Here is a 16,003-nt window from a genome sequence, read left to right as displayed (position 1 = left end):
ATCCTAACCTAAGTTACAATTATACCTAACACTACACTACCATTAAATAAATTACCTAAACTACCTACAATTAAATTCAATAAACTAAATTCAATAAACTAAACACTAAATTACAGAAAATAAAAAAAAAATACAAGAATTTTAAACTAATTATACCTATTCTAACCCCCCTAATAAAATAAAAAGCCCCCCAAAATAATAAAATTTCCCTATCCTAAATTACAAATAGCCCTTAAAAGGGCCTTTTGTGGGGCATTGCCCCAAAGTAATCAGCTCTTTTACCTGTAAAAGAAAAATACAATACCCCCCCAACATTAAAACCCACCCCTACTCTAAAACCCACCAATCCCCCTTAAAAAAACCTAACACTAACCCCCTGAAGATCACCCTACCTTGAGCCGTCTTCACCCAGCCGGGCACAAGTGGTCCTCCATATAGTAGAAGTCTTCATCCGATCGGGGCAGAAGAGGTCCTCCAGACGGCAGAAAGCTTCATCCCAGCGGCATTTTCTATCTTCATCCTTCCAGAGCGGAGCCATCTTCAATCCAGCCAACGCGGAGCCATCCTCTTCAAATGACGTCCTAATGAAGAATGAAGGTTCCTTTAAATGACTTCATCCAAGATGGCATCCCTTGAATTCCGATTGGCTAATAGGATTCTATCAGCCAATCGGAATTAAGGTAGGAAAAATCCTATTGACTGAGGCAATCAGCCAATAGGATTTTTCCTACCTTAATTCCAATTGGCTGATAGAATCCTATCAGCCAATCGGAATTCAAGAGACACCATCTTGGATGACATCATTTAATGGAACCTTAATTCTTCGTTAGGACGTCGTTTGAAGAGGATGACTCCGCGTCGACTGGATTGAAGATGGCTCCGCTATGGAAGGATCAAGATAGAAGATGCCGCTGGGATGAAGCTTTCTGCGTCTGGAGGACCTCTTCTGCCCCGATCGGATGAAGACTTCTGCCGTATGGAGGACCACTTGTGCCCGGCTGGGTGAAGACGGCTCAAGGTAGGGTGATCTTCAGGGGGTTAGTGTTAGGTTTTTTTAATGGGGGATTGGGTGGGTTTTAGAGTAGGGTTGGGTGTATGGGTGGTGGGTTTTAATGTTGGGGGGTATTGTATTTTTCTTTTACAGGTAAAAGAGCTGATTACTTTGGGGCAATGCCCCACAAAAAGCCCTTTTAAGGGCTATTTGTAATTTAGTATAGGGTAGGGAAATTTTATTATTTGGGGGGCTTTTGTATTTTATTAGGGGGATTAGAATAGGTGTAATTAGTTTAAAATTCTTGTAATTCTTTTTTTATTTTCTCTAATTTAGTGTTTTTTTTCCGTAATTTAGTTTATTGAATTTAATTGTAATTAATTGTAGGTAGTTTAGGTAATTTATTTAATGATAGTGTAGTGTTAGGTGTAATTGTAACATAGGTTAGGTTTTATTTTACAGGTAAATTTGTCTTTATTCTAACTAGGTAGTTATTAAATAGTTAATAACTATTTAATAACTATTGTACCTAGTTAAAATAAATACAAAGTTGCCTGTAAAATAAATATAAATCCTAACGTAGCTACAATGTAACTATTAGTTATATTGTAGCTAGCTTAGGGTTTATTTTATTAGGTATTTAGTCTTAAATATGATTAATTTATTTAATTATGTTAAATGTATTTCATTTAATTTAAATTATATTTAAGTTGGTGGGGGTTAGTCTTAGGGTTAGAGTTAGGTTTAGGGGTTAATAAATTTATTATAGAAGTGGCGACGTTGGGGTCAGAAGATTAGGGGTTAATAAAATTTAACTAGTGTTTGCGAGGCGGGAATGCGGCGGTTTAGGGGTTAATACATTTATTAAAGTGGCGGCAATGTCCGGTCGGCAGATTAGGGGTTAATAATTGTAGATGGCGGCGACGTTGGGGGCGGCAGATTAGGGGTTAATAAATATAATGTAGGTGTCAGTGATGTTAGGGGCAGCAGATTAGGGGTTCATAGGTGTAATGTAGGTGGCGGCAATGTCCGATCGGCAGATTAGGGGTTAAAAAAATGTATTTAGTGTTTGCGATGTGGGGGGGGGTGTACATTGTAGAACTTTTGTTAAGAGTTTTATGTTCCGGCGTTAGCCCATAAAACTCTTAACTACTGACTTTTAAATGCGGTAGGAGTCTTCTTGACAGGAGAGGGTCTACTGCTCACTTCTTCCAAGACACGTAATACCAGCGTTAGGCAAATCCCATTAAAAAGATAGGATGCGCAATTGACGTAAGGGGATTTGCGGTAGTCTCGAGTCTCGGAATAAACGTGAGCGGTGAGCCTGTACCTGTCAGACTCGTAATACCAGCGTTAGGTAAATGCAGCGTTAGGACCTCTCAACGCTGCTTTTTAAGGTTAACGCCAAACTCGTAATCTCGGTGATAGTTTTTATATGCTAAATACTGCAGTATTGGCCCGGCTCCTACGCTTACATTCTTGCTTTTTCAAATAATCATACCAAGAGAACTAAGAAAAATTGATAGTAGGAGTAAATTAGAAAGTTGCTTAAAATGGCATGCTCTGTATGAACTTTTGAGCCATTCCAGTTCATTATTGGAGCTAAAATTTGAACTAGAAAACATTTTTATTATTGTGTATACAATAAAATTTTGCATAACTGTGCATATAATACAATATAGTATCACTGTGCATATAATACAATATAGTATCACTGTGCATATAATATGTTATTACTGTGTATACGGTATAATATTGTTTCGCTGTGCATATATATTATAATATTTTTAAGCAAATGAAAAACTATAAAACACATTTCACAATGTTTTCATTGTGTTTTTCATGGAAGTTTTCACAAATCTTCACTAAAGCAGAACATTCAAAACCAAAGCAAAGGTAATTGATTCAGTATTGATAGATTGACTGCCTTATGTATTTGATTATGGTTTTTTTGACTTAATTAATATGAATCCATGACCTGTTCAATTGACAGTTTCATATAATTGTGTTTCATTTTATCATATGCATTTTTAAACATGTTAAGTAACATGTGAGCTGAGCTTGGGCAAAAACTTTAACATTTAAAAAGGACATACAAACACCAATAAGTGCTGCTTAACAAATATTGTAATAGACCGCAGTGTTGCCACGCACTCAAATTTTACAGCATAATATCATATGAAGACAAACTCTCTTTCATGGGACTTCAGTTGCAACATCGTTGCTAGCACATTTATGTTCTTTTGTTGCCCAAGCCCTAAGACAGAAGCACTTTTAATAAAAATGTTTAATCCCTTCACTACCAGTAATTTCAGAGAAAAAAACTTGCCTAAAGTACAGGAGCATTCTTAGCATTTTTGCTGTCACTCCTTTTAAACAAAAATAGAGTCTTTGTTATTTTATTCCCCTATGCAAACTATATATATTTAAGAAGACAACCCAAGGTATTGATCTAAGCCGATTTTGTTATATTTCATGCCTCTATTAGGCCTTTCGCCATCTTTTGGTTTCTCACTGAAATTATTTAGACACCACTACTGAAGTCATAAGACGAATGGTTGAAAAAACTCCTCTGGGGTCTTCTTTGTGCAGCAAAAGCAGATATGCATAGCTTTGAAATTGGTTTTGTTAATAAGAATGCTACTAATTGGAGCTATGCACTACACTTTTGCAATTTCTGGCAGTGAAGGGGTTAATCAGTTAGCTTGTAAGGTTAATTTTTGCTGGGTAGAAATGACCCTCTCACTTAACACCTCCCACCCCTTGATTCATACCTAAACCCTCCCAAAATGTTATCTCCCTCCCTCTACTGGTCATCTCCATCTTAGGTACCACCAGACAGTTTGTCAATATGCAATCAAGAGTTTTTTTTAAGTAAATATACTGTATTATTTCTGTACTGTAGGGGTCCCTCCCACCTTCCTGATCCCCCCCCCCCAACAGTTCTATCCCCCCATCTCCCATTGTTTACCGCCATATTTGTTACTGGCAGCTAGTTTTATGTTATTATTTATTTTGTATATTTTTTGGTAAATAAGGGGTCCCAATCACACCTTCCCCCTCCAAGTGATTACTTTATTTCTGTACAGAAGGGTCCCATCATTCCCTCTCCCTTTAAAAGCTTTTTTTTTGCTGTGGTGCAGGAAAATCCACCCCTCCCTCCTCCGCTGAGTCACCCACTCGCATCCCTCCTTCCCTCCCCCACTCCCACTCAGCACCAATGGATGAACTCATTACAGAGAGTGATACAGACAATGGAACTCTCTGTAAATATTGACAATCTGGCTTCATATGGTAAGGGAGCACAATCAGTGCTCCCTTACCATATGAAGGCACATGACTTCTGCACCCTAGTTGTGGGTTCAACTGTTGAAGCTGACAGTTGGGACCACACAAGCACCTCTGTGTTGGACATAAGTACTAAATCAACACAGTACATTTGTTAAAGGGGTTAAAACAACCTTAAAATATACAGTATATATTTATTTTGTACCCCTTTTCCGACAATATAAGTATAACATTTTTTTTAGGATTTTCCAATTATGACAACTGGAAGAATAAATGATAGGCTTCATAATCCTAACCCTGCCACAAAAATGTACCAAATTGCCTTCTTCTAAGATTATTAAAAAAAAAAGAAAAAGCAAACTAATGAAGATTTTGATAACATAATGACTGTCTACAAGTTCTGATTGGCTTTTCAAAATAAGTCAAGTGGTGGGTGCCGTTTGGCTATTAAAAAAGAATCGCCTAGATTAAGAGTCTTGCGTTAGCCTTAAAAAGCAGCGTTGAGAGGTCCCAACGCTGCTTTTTAACGCCCGCTGGTATTACGAGTCTTGCAGCTACAGGTGTACCGTTCACTTTTTTCCCGCTACTCAAGCATACCGCAAATCCCCTTATGTCAATTGCATATCCTATCTTTTTAATGGGATTTTCCTAACGCCGGTATTACGAGTCTTGGAAAAAGTGAGCAGTACAGCCTCTCCTGTCAAGACTCCTACCACATTTAAAAGTCGGTAGTTAAGAGTTTTATGGGCTAACGCCCTAACATAAAACTCTTAACTAAAATGCTGAAAAGTACACTAACATCCATAAACTACCTATTAACACCTAAACGAGGCCCCCCCGCACATCACAAACACTTAAATACATTTTTTAACCCTAATCTGCCGACCGGACATTGCCGCAACTTTAATAAATATATTAACCCCTAAACCGCCGCACTCCCGCCTCGCAAACACTAGTTACATTTTATTAACCCCTAATCTGCCGTCCCTAATATCGCCGACACCTACCTACATTTATTAACCCCTAATCTGCCGTCCACAACGTCGCCACCACTATATTAAATGTATTAACCCCTAAATCTAAGTCTAACCCTAAACCTAACCCCCCCTAACATAAATATAATTTAAATAAATAAAAATAAAATTCCTATCATTAACTAAATTAGTCCTATTTAAAACTAAATACTTACCTATAAAATAAACCCTAAGTTAGCTACAATATAACTAATAATTACGTTGTAGCTATTTTAGGATTTATTTTTATTTTTGTATTTTCTTTAACTAGGTAGAATAGTTATTAAATAATTATTAACTATTTAATAACTACCTAGCTAAAATAAGCACAAATTTACCTGTAAGATAAACCCTAACCTAAGTTACAATTACACCTAACACTACACTATAAATAAATTAATTACCTAAATTAAATTAAACTAATTACAATAAAATAAACTAAAGTACAAAAAAAACCCCACTAAATTACAAAAAATAATAAAATAATTACAAGAATTTTAAACTAATTACACCTACTCTAATCGCCCTAATAAAATAAAAAAGCCCCCAAAATAAAAAAAGCCCTACCCTATACTAAATTACAAATAGCCCTTAAAAGGGCCTTTTGTGGGGCATTGCCCCAAAGTAATCAGCTCTTTTTTCCCTGTAAAAAAAATTACCCTCCCAACATTACAACCCACCACCCACACACCCAACCCTACTCTAAAACCCACCCAATCTCCCCTTAATAAAACCTAACACTAACCCCTTGAAGATCACCCTACCTTGAGAGGTCTTCACCCAACCGGGCAGAAGTGGACCTCCAGACAGCCAAAAGTCTTCTTCCGATCCGGGCAGAAGAGGACCTCCAGTCTTCACCCAGGCGGCATCTTCTATCTTCATCCATTCGGAGTAGAGCAGTGCCATCTTCAAGCCAGCTGACGCGGAGCAGCCTCTTCCAATGACATCCAACTGAAGAATGAAGGTTCCTTTAAATGACATCATCCAAGATGGCGTCCCTTTAATTATGATCGGAATTAAGGTAGGAAAAATTCTATTGGCTGATGCATTCTATTGGCTGATTGGAACAGCCAATATAATGTGAGTTCAATCCTATTGGCTGATTGGATCAGCCAATAGGATTGAACTTCAATTCTATTGGCCGATTGCATCAGCTAATAGGATATTTTATACCTTAATTCCGATTGGCTGATAGAATTCTATCAGCCAATCGGAATCTAAGGGACGCCATCTTGGATGACGTCACTTAAAGGTACCGTCATTTAGTGTTAGTCGTCGGATGGAAGAGGATGCTCTGCGTCGGATGGCTTGAAGATGGATTCGCTCCGCTCCGGATGGATGAAGATGGAAGATGCCATCTAGATGAAGACTACCCATCTGGAGGTCCTCTTCTGCCCAGATCGGATGAAGACTTTTGGCCATCTGGAGGTCCACTTCTGCCTTTTTGGGTGAAGACGTCTCAAGGTAGGGTGATCTTCAAGGGGTTAGTGTTAGGTTTTATTAAGGGGGGATTGGGTGGGTTTTAGAGTAGGGTTGGGTGTGTGGGTTGTAATGTTGGGGGGGGTATTGTCATTTTTTTACAGGTAAAAGAGCTGATTACTTTGGGGCAATGCCGCGCAAAAGGCCCTTTTAAGGGCTATTTGTAATTTAGTATAGGGTAGGGCTTTTTTTATTTTGGGGGCTCTTATTTTATTAGGGGGATTAGAGTAGGTGCAATTAGTTTAAAATTCTTGTAATTATTTTATTATTGTTTGTAATTTAGTGTTTGTTTTTTTGTACTTTAGTTTATTTTATTTAATTGTTATTAGTTTAATTTAAGTAATTAATTAATTTATTTATTTATAGTGTAGTGTTAGGTGTAATTGTAACTTAGGTTAGGGTTTATTTTACAGGTAAATTTGTACTTATTTTAGCTAGTTAGTTATTAAATAGTTAATAACTATCTAATAACTATTCTACCTAGTTAAAATAAATACAAACTTGCCTGTAAAATAAAAATAAATCCTAAAATAGCTACAATGTAATTATTAGTTATATTGTAGCTATCTTAGGGTTTATTTTACAGGTAAGTATTTAGTTTTAAATAGGAATAATTTAGTTAATGATAGGAATTTTATTTCTATTTATTTAAATTATTTTTAAGTTAGGGGGGTTAGGTTTAGGGTTAGATTTAGGGGGTTAATAAGTTTATTATAGTGGCGGCGACATTGGGGGTGGCAGATTAGGAATTAATAATTGTAGGTAGGTTGCGACGACATTGGGGGTGGCAGAGTAGGGGTTAATAAATATAAAGTAGGTTTTGGCGATGTTGGGGGCAGCAGATTAAGGGTTCATAACTATAATGTAGGTGGCGGCGGTGTCCAGAGCGGCAGATTAGAGGTTAATAATATAATGCAGGTTGAGGCAATGTTGGGGGCAGCAGATTAGGGGTTAATAAGTGTAAGATTAGGGGTGTTTAGACTCGGGTTCATGTTAGGGTGTTAGGTGTAACAAGAGATGATAGTCGCACCACCAAGTTCAGTGAATAATTTTCTTTATTGAGCCAAGATCAAAAAAATCAGCAACGTTTCGGACACAAGTCCTTAATCTTGCATAACAAACAGACACTGATTCACTTCTTATATACCCAAAATAAGTCACACCTGCACAGCTAATTGTAACACCTGAAAAGTCAGGTATAACATTAACAGCCAAATGCTGCCACCATGTGGTCAACTACAAACATCACACTTATCTAAATACTTTTAATTTAACTATTACTTATCCAGCAATGAATTAATACATAGTCTAAAATATATCTATGTACAGTGCAGACTCTCAAGCAGTATATTATTTTCACTTATTCCTTTATACTACATATTAGCAAAGATAGATGTAAACATTTTATTTAATAAAGATTTTCATATAGATTTCTACAGAAAAATTGACCAATCTAATTCTTTATTCATGCCCCCTGGAGATAATGTCCCTAATTCATAAATCCAATATGCTTCACGTTTTTGTAATAATTTAATTCTATCACCCCCTCTTCTAGGATGTTGCACTTGTTCCAAAATCTGGAACCTTAATTGGCTTAGATTATGCCCTGCAGACAAAAAATGATGGGCAACTGGGGCATCCTTTTTCTTTGTTCTAATACTACTTTTGTGTTGGACTATACGTTCTTTGACGCACTGGGAGGTCTCGCCCACATAACCCAGCCCACATGGGCATTTAATCAAATATATCACAAAATCAGTATTACAGGTATAATGTCCCTTAATGAAATATTTTTTTGCCAGTACTTGGATGACTGAATGTTGGCCCTTTAATAATACTATTACAATTTGAGCACCCTAAACAGGGAAAACTACCCAGATTTTTCTTACCAAAATAAGTTTGAACTGGTCTCTTAGATGGACCAATATCTGCCCGTACCAGAACATCTTTTATGTTTTTTCCTCGTTTAAAAGCTGGCATAGGGGGAATCTTAAATTCCTGAATGTTAGGATTACAAGTGCTCAAAATGTGCCAATGCCTACGAATAATCTTCATAACCTGTTGATTCCAAGGGGCAAATTGACTTACAAAAACTAGTCTAGGGTTTTTTTTATCATCATCCATCACAGGTTTTTTCTTTTCCAATAACAACTCTCTAGGGGTGTTTAATGCATTCCTAAATTCAGTCTCAATTAATTCACATGGATATCCCCTTTGAAGGAAGCGATCCCCCATTTCTTTAAGCCTGTCCTTAACCACTGTTTCATCAGACACAATACGCCTTACACGTAGAAAACTGGCTCCTGGGTAAAGATCTTACCAGTGAAGGGGGGTGTGCACTTTTATAGTGCAGGAGAGTGTTGCAATCTGTGTCTTTCCTATGAAGGTCCACAGTTAGACCCGATTTACACTTCTGCCTGTGAAGTAGTATATCTATCAGATTCACTCAGAACTTTCTCCACTGCTCCAATCCCTGCCTCATGTGTGATAGCTGTATACAGCGATGTCACATCCAGACTAAAAAGAATGCATTTATTATCCCCTAGATATAAATCACGCAATTTAGCTAGAAAATCTCGTGTGTCTTGGATGTATGAACTAGAATTAACAAAAGGTCTAAGAACCTTATCCAAATATATTGATACCTTGGACAATACTGAGCCCATGCCTGCCACAATTGGGCGGCCAGGAGGTGCTTGCAGATTTTTATGCACTTTTGGCAGAGTGTACATCACTGGAGTGATGTCCTCAGATTCTAGTAAAAACCTTCTCACATCCTTATCAATAATGCCACTATAAAAGTGCACACCCCCCTTCACTGGTAAGATCTTTACCCAGGAGCCAGTTTCTACGTGTAAGGCGTATTGTGTCTGATGAAACAGTGGTTAAGGACAGGCTTAAAGAAATGGGGGATCGCTTCCTTCAAAGGGGATATCCATGTGAATTAATTGAGACTGAATTTAGGAATGCATTAAACACCCCTAGAGAGTTGTTATTGGAAAAGAAAAAACCTGTGATGGATGATGATAAAAAAAACCCTAGACTAGTTTTTGTAAGTCAATTTGCCCCTTGGAATCAACAGGTTATGAAGATTATTCGTAGGCATTGGTACATTTTGAGCACTTGTAATCCTAACATTCAGGAATTTAAGATTCCCCCTATGCCAGCTTTTAAACGAGGAAAAAACATAAAAGATGTTCTGGTCCATCTAAGAGACCAGTTCAAACTTATTTTGGTAAGAAAAATCTGGGTAGTTTTCCCTGTTTATGGTGCTCAAATTGTAATAGTATTATTAAAGGGCCAACATTCAGTCATCCAAGTACTGGCAAAAAATATTTCATTAAGGGACATTATACCTGTAATACTGATTTTGTGATATATTTGATTAAATGCCCATGTGGGCTGGGTTATGTGGGCGAGACCTCCCAGTGCGTCAAAGAACGTATAGTCCAACACAAAAGTAGTATTAGAACCAAGAAAAAGGATGCCCCAGTTGCCCATCATTTTTTGTCTGCAGGGCATAATCTAAGCCAATTAAGGTTCCAGATTTTGGAACAAGTGCAACATCCTAGAAGAGGGGGTGATAGAATTAAATTATTACAAAAACGTGAAGCATATTGGATTTATGAATTAGGGACATTATCTCCAGGGGGCATGAATAAAGAATTAGATTGGTCAATTTTTCTGTAGAAATCTATATGAAAATCTTTATTAAATAAAATGTTTACATCTATCTTTGCTAATATGTAGTATAAAGGAATAAGTGAAAATAATATACTGCTTGAGAGTCTGCACTGTACATAGATATATTTTAGACTATGTATTAATTCATTGCTGGATAAGTAATAGTTAAATTAAAAGTATTTAGATAAGTGTGATGTTTGTAGTTGACCACATGGTGGCAGCATTTGGCTGTTAATGTTATACCTGACTTTTCAGGTGTTACAATTAGCTGTGCAGGTGTGACTTATTTTGGGTATATAAGAAGTGAATCAGGGTCTGTTTGTTATGCAAGATTAAGGACTTGTGTCCGAAACGTTGCTGATTTTTTTGATCTTGACTCAATAAAGAAAATTATTCACTGAACTTGGTGGTGGGACTATCATCTCTTGTTACATTTACTGGGGGTATTGTGCAGTGCCCCCGTGTTTGCACACCTTGGATCCCAGGTGCTGGACTTTGAGAACTTTTCACTAGGGTGTTAGGTGTAGACATAAATGTATTTTCCCCATAGGAATCAATGGGGCTGCGTTAGGAGCTTTACGCTGCTTTATTGCAGGTGTTAGGTTTTTTTTTCAGCCGAAACTGCCCCATTGATTCCTATGGGGAAATCGTGCACAAGCACGTTTAGCCAGTTCACCACTACCATAAGCAGCGATGGTATTGAGGTGAGATGTGGAGCTAATTTCTGCTCTACGCTCACTTTTTTGCGGATAACGCCGGGTTTAAAAAACCTGTAATACCAGCATTGTTTGTAGGTGAGCGGTGAGCATAAACTAAGCGTTAGCACCACACAGCCTTACCGACAAAACTCGTAATCTAGCCAAATGTTAGCATACAAAACATTTTGAAACTCATCCACTTGTTTTTTTTTTTTTTAAAGTAAATTTTTTTATTGAGACTTATACAGGCATATGATAACAGAGTCACTGAGAACACATGGCAAGATTGATACAGCACGGAGAGCACTAATACATATTTATAACAAAAAGTAACAGCAGAGGAGGAAGGTTTGGTCTAATGCATTTCTTTGTATCTAACTGGTTCCAAGAGTGTTAATCAGTGTGTAAGAAAGTGATTCTATAAGTCTCTTTTTCTAGGGGACTTGTATAGCGTGAAGGGCTAGTGAGTAATTATATCAACAGTGTATTACAGTATAGTCAGCTGTTGTAAAGAGACTGGGAAGATTAATGGGTGGGCACAACCTAGAGGGTAGGGGAAGGGGACAGGGAGAAAAAAAGGGGGGGGAGAAACAAAGTTACACACTGAAAATAGGGTAGTCTAAGTGGGAGGATTAGGGACAGGAGCAAGTCTGCAGTCTGGGAATTTGGAGAGCCAGGGAGACCAGATATCATAGTAGGGGTCCACCTTGTCCAGGACCTTGTATGAATATTGTTCCATTTGTCCTACAAACTGGACTATGGATATAACTTGGGATAGGGGAGGCGGTTCCTCGACCTTCCAGGATCTAGCTATGGTGAGCTTTGTGGCCATGAAGATGTAGATTGTTAGGGCTTCACTGGACGAGTTTTGGTTAGTCAACTGCATGTGAAGTAGAGATACTTCTGGGGAATATTGCGGGGTGATTCCTAGTGTGTGTAGGAGGTTGTAAACTTTCCACCAAAGTGGTTGGATAACTGGGCAAGACCACCAGACGTGTAGTGCCATGCCATAGGAGCCACATTTCCTCTAACACACAGGGGAACGTGTTGTATGCATCTTATGTAGGACAGTCGGTTCGAGGTGCCAACAAACTAAAATTTTATAGTGTAATTCCCATAGAGTAGCGCAATGTAGTATTGTTTTGATTGCCACAATCCTAGAGGTCCAGGTGTCAATGTCAGCGGTAAAGTTCAGGTCTCTCTCCTAGGCACAGTGTTGTGGAATTTTATGTGGGGATCATGAGTTAGTTAGGAGATTATAATGAAAGGAAAGGAGATGTCTAATGTTATGAGCTTGTTGCCAAGCATTCTCCCAAAGCAACATTGGTCTGAGTGACCGTTTAGGGTAACCCCATGTGCTATGTAGTGTTATTAATTGTTTATTAAGCTTGCATACTATAATGAACCTAGCTTGGGGATCTCTTTCTACATATATGGGGTCGTAGGAGACATTTTTACTAATGTAGATAGCTACACCTCTAGATTTGGAGCGGAACTTGGCTTCAATCACTGTGGGGAACCAGCAAGAGGTGCGTGTGAGCATAGGGGTTGGAGTCCAATCATTTTACTTTTATGTAAGTAGGTGAAGAGGAGACTCCACTTGGTGGGGGAGTTAAGTCCCTGAACATTCAAAGTGAGAAATTGTAGGTCTCCCATAATTTTATGAAAGAAGGAAGAGAAGAAAAAAAAAAGGGGGGGGAAAGGAAGAAAGTTTCACCTGGGTCACTAGCCTATGAAAAGTATGGTCAGAAAAAACACTGTTTAGAAAAGTATTTCTGGTGATATTGAAATATAGTTAATTTATGCATATTCCAAGGGGTAAAAGATATTCAGCGGTCAAGAGCCGCTTTGATTAGAAAAAGGGAGTAACAGGGAGAAGGGCCGGGGAGTAGGTAATGAAAAGAATGAGGGTCCGAAGCCCCAAGGGAGTTAATATATAAGACGGGTATGGGGGAGGTTAGGGGGGGGAGGGATGAAGACTAATATGTGTTCATCTGTAGCAGACTGAGCGTTTTAGTGTATATTTGAGCGGTCTGGCAGGAGGGTATGTATAAAGTTTAAATTTAAAAGTAAAAGTAGAAGTAAGGGTGTGTGGAGATATGGAGAGGGGTCAAGAATAAGAGAGAGAAGGGAGAGGTGCTGGGGCAAGAAACGCCCCCAATTTTTGTTATGTAGAGTGAGTGATTTAGGAAGGTGAGGGGTTGAAGGATCCCAGAAGGGGGCTGAAGGAAGTGCATAACTGTATGGAATCATCTTTGGAGCTCCTCAGGAATCTTTGAGAAGAGGAAAGGGACAGTGACAAAGTTTTGTGGTGTATCTGGCGTGTCTACAAAAGGGGAGGGTTAGGTGATGTGTGTAAGATTGGTCCTAGGGGTATATCTAAGTGAGGAAATGGCTCCTAGATGTGAGATAAGCAATCTTTGAAGCAGAAGGAGTTGTTCCCAGAAAAATTAAACCAAGTCTCTGGAGAGCCAAGTTAAGGAACTGGGCGAGCAGGGTACTATTTGTTAGGCTCAATAAAGAAAAGGAAAACAAATAAAACATTTGCAAAACTAAGTTAACAGTATGATAGTTCAACAGTGTATGAGTAAAACAAAGGTTAACGTAATATAGTGTGAAATTTTGAAACGTGTAGGTACAAACTTATATAACACCAAAGTAATATAGTTCAGGAGCGCTAGAAAAGCTTAAAGGATGATATGGAGACTTTTATTAAAATATTAAGTGAAATTTATTTGCTAAAATAGCATAAAGAATGATGCAGTAACTTCTAAAAAAATTATAAATTTATAAACAGAGAAATATTCACTAAAAACAAAGACAGAAAAATATTTGAATAAGCGACATCTCCCTGTATAGTTAGTGTTTATATATGTATACAAATAATTGCTTATGGTTGATAAATGTATATACCAAACATTTTATGTATTTCACATTTGAAAACACACTACTGTTATTGTATAGTTAGAAACATGTAATATATATATATATATACCACCTTAATCCACCTTTTTTAACAATGGATATAAGAAACAAAATAAAGTATCTTTAAAATTATTCCACCTTGATATTATCGTAACAAATTGTCAATCAAAATGTTCCGGTTTTAAAAGTTCATTTATACTGTGCAATCCGATATACTTTAGTTCTCAGAAAGATATAGATTTGTAAATTTGTAAATTTGTAACACTTGAGTCTTTTTTGCAAGTTGTAATAAGCAATGTTATTGTGGTATTTACAGAGCTTACCGGGTCTTCTGACACTTTCTGTGTCTGGCGATGTTTTAATTTATCTTACCGGGAAGTTTTCTGTGCCTCTTGTCAGCCTTTCAGTATTGTAAGATATGATTCACAAATAATAAAGAAAGCTAAGGAACAAGTAGATCAGAAAGAAAGGAAGAACCTACTCATATATAAAAACAAAGATCTTAACATAAAAAAGTACAGAGAAGATAAAGAAGAAAAATAAATGTTGCACTAATCACTGATTATAATAGTGATCATCACATTTTACAAAAAAATTGTCAAAAAACACTGGCATTTGGTCCAAACAGACCAGTTAATAGGAGAAAAAATGAAAGATAATCCAACAATTATATATAGAAAAGCCAAAAATTTCAAACAGATACTTGCCCCTAGTGAGTTCAAACAGACACAAAAAACATATATGACACAAAAAGATCTAACAGGGAATAAATTAGTAGGTTTTTTTCCCTGATTTGGCTACAGATCCTGCAAGTTCAGTAGTAAATGCAAGAAAATCATATCAAGCAAAAATGGGTCAGTACATCATATAAAAGAAACTATCAGATGTCAAGATGAAGGGGTCATTTATATTATACAATGTACATGTCAGCTACAATACATAGGAGAAACCACAAGGACTCTAAGAGAACGAATACGAGAACATCTATCTTGTATAGATAAGGGGAATTTAGAAACACATCTATACACTCACTTTAGAGAAATACACAAAAATAATCTAAAAGATTTTACATTTTGCGGCATAAAAAAGCTAAAGCCAGAATGGAGAGGGGGGAATTTTGAAGAAAAAAATATTAAGAAAAGAAGCAGAATTAATCTATAATATGCAGACCCTATACCCATCAGGACTAAACTCTGAATTGGACCTGTCTCACCTCATAAATATTAAAATAAATAAAATTAATAGTGAAAAAATCCCAATAAGACTACAGTAATTATTAAAAAATATTTCAACAAAACTATAGCCATCATTAAAAAATATCCCAATAAAATCTACAGTAATCATTAAATAATATTCTAATAAACCAATCATTAAATAATAATAATAAAATTAATAGTGGAAAATATCCCAACAAGACTACTGTAAATTAGTAAAAAATATTTCAACAAAACTATAGCCATCATTAAATAATATTCCAATAAATCAATCATTAAATAATATTCCATAAAACCTACAGTAACCTTTAAAAAATCCATAGAAGATTAGAACAATTTAAGAATCAGAATAATTCAATAATCAAAAGAAATATTATTAAAAATTAGCAAAAAAATTTTTTGAACCAGCTCCTTTTAAAAAAATCTTTAACAAATGGTTATAAAAAAGTAAATAAAAAATCCTTTGGAAGATCTTCTCTGTTTTCTATAAAAATCCTCTCAATTTTATAATTATATCCGGACCTTCAAAGATATAAAAAATAGAATATAAAAATGGGAAAAGCTGAATATCTTCAAAATAAAATAATGCACCAAAAATTTTTATACTCTAAATACCATGTAAGATGATGGAGTATACTGTATAAGATACATAGTAAACACTCCAATATAACAAGAAAGGAGATGTTAGCAACATATTTGTATAAATGGGTT

The sequence above is a fragment of the Bombina bombina genome, chromosome 2 (assembly GCF_027579735.1).
Source record: "Bombina bombina isolate aBomBom1 chromosome 2, aBomBom1.pri, whole genome shotgun sequence".
Classification (NCBI taxonomy): domain Eukaryota; kingdom Metazoa; phylum Chordata; class Amphibia; order Anura; family Bombinatoridae; genus Bombina; species Bombina bombina.
The sequence above is the reverse complement of the archived record's forward strand: the minus strand, read 5'-3'. Positions refer to the sequence as shown.